General features: G+C 44.8%; 1 non-coding gene across 1 annotated transcript; it reads left to right on the plus strand.

Annotated features, from left to right (window-relative positions):
• Positions 1-2,977: 2,977 nt before the first annotated feature.
• On the plus strand, positions 2,978-3,084 carry LOC118659556. Its single transcript, XR_004968641.1, has one exon. It is a non-coding gene; the product is annotated as a U6 spliceosomal RNA (small nuclear RNA).
• The last annotated feature ends 864 nt before the right edge of the window (positions 3,085-3,948 follow it).

Genomic DNA, 3,948 nt, shown 5'->3' on the forward strand with positions numbered 1-3,948 from the left:
AAGCAAATTCTTAGAAAGGAAGGCCTCTTACCTGGCAAACTAGTAGATCTCCCCTTCTAACCACATCACTGTCTATTCTTATCCCTGTTAAAAATTGAACTTCCCTGAAAGAGTAGCATATTGGGTCTTACCAGTAGGGTTGCAAGATAAAATACTGAATGACCAATTTAATTTGAATTTCAGATAAACAACAGATAACTTTCAGCATGAGTACATTCCAAATACTGCACGGGACATACTTATGGTAAAAATTACTCATTGTTCATCAGAGATTCAAATTTAACTGGGGGTCCTGTATTTTTACATGCTATATCTGACAACCCTGCTGCCTAGCTGTTAACATCTTGGGTAAATCCATTTGTTAGATGCTTTTCAGAAAGCTGGTTTGGGTGGGAAGAGAATGTGAATGTCATGGAATGACCTCTTGGAGGTAACCAGTGACAAAGATTCTTGGTTTGACCAACCTTTAGTCAGGCTCCTGAACCTTCTCCTAGGCCCGTGGTCGGCAAACCCTGGCTCGCGAGCCACATGCGGCTCTTTGGCCCCTTGAGTGTGGCTCTTCCACAAAATACCACGTGCGGGCACGCACATACAGTGCGATTGAAACTTTGTGGCCCATGTGCAGAAGTCGGTATTTTGTGGAAGAGCCACACTCAAGGGGCCAAAGAGCCGCATGTGGCTCGCGAGCTGTGGTTTGCCGAGCCACAGTTTGCCAACCACTGTCTAGGGCCCAGCCATGGGCAAACTACAGCCCGCAGGCCGGATCTGGCCCTTTTGAAATGAATAAAACTAAAAAAAAAAAAAAAAAGACCGTACCCTTTTATGTAATGATGTTTACTTTGAATTTATATTAGTTCACACAAACACTCCATCCATGCTTTTGTTCCGGCCCCCTGGTCCAGTTTAAGAACCCATTGTGGCCCTCGAGTCAAAAAGTTTGCCCACCCCTAGGCCCATCTGTGCACTTTCTTGTAAAATCTAGTTTTAGCAAAAACCCTGCTAAGTCAGTTTAATTAGAACATTCCCTCTACCCCACATCTGATCACCCTTGATATGTGATCAGGTACCTCATCCTCCACCATCCCCCGGGTGATGTCTCTTCACTCTGGCCTGTCTTGAGCACGAATCTTGTTAGGCCTGTTTAGCTGAGACCCCCTCTCACCCTTGATGTTTCCTCTGAGTAATTTCCCCTCCACTGATCCCCTGCCCCGGTCTCCTTGGCTGTAAGCTCCCACTTGCCCCTGCTGTCCTCAGAGTTGAGCCCAATCTCTCCTCTGTCCCCATTATAATATCCCATTGTATGACCTTGCACCTATCCTCATGGTCCTGAATAAGGTCTGCCTTACCATGTTTATCAAGTGTCATTGATTATTTTTCTTTAACACCAGTACGGTAGCCCAGCTGGGTCATTTTATATGGCTGGATTGATTCACCAGCTGAGTTTTATCTGACATGAAACAGCTTAAAAAAATAAGGAAGCCTAGTTCCCACTAATCCTGAGGCTTTTACATGAGACACCCATGTAAGGCTTCTGTGTTGGCCCCCTTTCTCAAAAAATTTGGCAAAGATGACCAAGAAAATAGCTTCTGTGGAAATTATTTATTTAATATTAATGGGGTATCATTAGATCTTGGCCAGACATTTCAAGTAAACAGGATCACTCCACATGGAGTTGTTTGAAACCAGAGATTTCCTGTAACCTCTCCCACCCCCAGTTCTAACAAGAGCCAGAGAAGTTATATTTATAGAAACCCCGTTAATTTTACCTCCATCCCCACATTTAATCCCAAATACAACAAACCCTGGAAAGTCTGCAGACAGTGGCCTGTTTGATGGATGAGGCGGGGAGGCTACCCTTGATGCAATTGTATTGATAAATGGAGGGCTGGGTTGAGGTTGTCACAGTGGGACTGGGGGATGCCAGTGGGTATACAATATTTTTAAGAAGCTGCAAACATGATCAATTAATAAAAACATTAACCCCCAGCACACAGTCAAGTTCCTTGGAGGGCTTTGCAACTCGCTCTTGACCTCAACAGTTTCAAAGAGTTTCCAGGCAGAGCTGAAAGCACTGTGGCTTTTTCATATTTCCTCTTGAGCCATCCATCGTCTCTGCCTACATCTTAAACATTAGCTCACCCACTATGTGGAAGCCGACTTGGGTAGAAGCCCCTGTTGGAGGAGGGGTTGTCAGTTGGACAGACAACTGTACGGTGACTATTGGAAATCCCTCCTACTCAGGAGCCTTCCTAGTCCAGACAGAGCTTGAGAAATAGAAGAGATTTCTAAGGGTAGAGAAAGGACTGAGGGTTCCCAGAATTGGAGAATTCCTCCAATCCTAACAGAGGATCATAAAAATGCTGGGGTGGGGTTGAGGGAGGGCTGTGATAGAACGAGTATCAAAGACCCAGGCCTTAGTCCTGACCACAGGTGACCTTGGGCAAGTCACTTAGGTGGCCTGATCTTTACTTTTTCCCATCTGTTAAACAAGGGAATAACATTACCTATTCTATTAGGTTATTCCTAGTGAGATAATTCTTGTAAGTGAGGTATGAATCACTGTTATTGTAGTCAGGGGCTATATGGGCATCTGAGTTGAGGCATGTCCGTTGGACCTAGTGCAGTGAGATGACCCATGGAGGCTATGGGGACCTCTTCGGGTCATCATTCCAGTCTTCTCAGAAAGGCTTTATGACGACTTCCAGCCATACCTGAGAGTATAGCGGCTCTAGTGACCTGCTGTCGCTTCAGGTCACCACAGGCTTCCCTTGAACCAGTGTTTGTTCGATAACAAGCACCATTTCTTTTCAATGAGAGTGAAAAGAAAAGACAGGAAGACAAAATAGTGGAATGCATTGCACATAGTCAGGGTGAGTATCAGTTTGTGGAACTTTGGTTTCAAATATTTTATACACATACATGGCAAACTGCAATAAAGAAGAGATTTCTTTCTGTGATTTAAAAAAAATCAGAAGTGGTGCTTGCTTCAGCAGCACATATACTAAAATTGGAACGATACAGAGAAGATTAGCATGGCCCCTGCGCAAGGATGACATGCAAATTCGTGAAGCGTTCCATATTTAAAAAAAAAAAAAAAATCAAAAAAATCAGAAGTGCTCTTTTAGCAAAGACAAATACGATTTCATCACTTGCACATTTTTGAGTCCAAAATCCAGCCAAAGCAGTGAGTGCTGACAGAGTCCCTGGAGGCGAGGAGCCCAGAAATGCCTTCTTGATTTGAGTCACAGGACTGGTGTCATGACACCAATGTTGTGCCATCAGACAGGTTTTAATCCCAGCTCTTCACTTAGTATCCAGCTCTAAGCCTCGCTGAGCCATGTCCTAGCCCTCCACACAGCGGGCTGGCTTCCATGGGCTCCAAGGCCTTCCCAGGACTAATATTCTGGGGTTCATTACCTCTCTGTTCTTTTAAAAACATATATATTTTAATTGATTTCAGAGAGGAAAGGAGAAGGAGAGAGAGATAGAAACATCAATGATGAGAGAGAATCATTGATCAGCTGCCTCCTGCATGCTCCACACTGCAAATCAAGCCCGCAACCCGGGCCTGTGCCTGACGGGAATAGAACCATGACTTCCTGGTTCATAGGTTGATGCTCAACCACTGAGCCATGCCAGTTGGGCTACCTCTCTGTTCTTAGGAACCATTTGCACTTCCTCAGTGTGGGAAGGAACTGAACCTGAGTCTTCTCACGCTTCAGGGCGACTGGTCTAGAAATGACCGCCTCCTACATTACCACTTTCCATTCCCTCCTAATGGGCTCCCAAACGGTGCCTCCGACATCCTCACAGTGCACGGATGTTTTCCAGATATTTCCCTCTGCTTCTCAAAAAAATAAGATTCTTTATCTATGCTGATAGTTTTCATCCCTTCAAATAATGTGAGGGACATTTTGGACAGTTCTGTCTGGGACTCCCATCAGCGGC

This window comes from Myotis myotis, unplaced genomic scaffold (genome assembly GCF_014108235.1).
Source record: "Myotis myotis isolate mMyoMyo1 unplaced genomic scaffold, mMyoMyo1.p scaffold_m19_p_6, whole genome shotgun sequence".
Lineage (NCBI taxonomy): Eukaryota > Metazoa > Chordata > Mammalia > Chiroptera > Vespertilionidae > Myotis > Myotis myotis.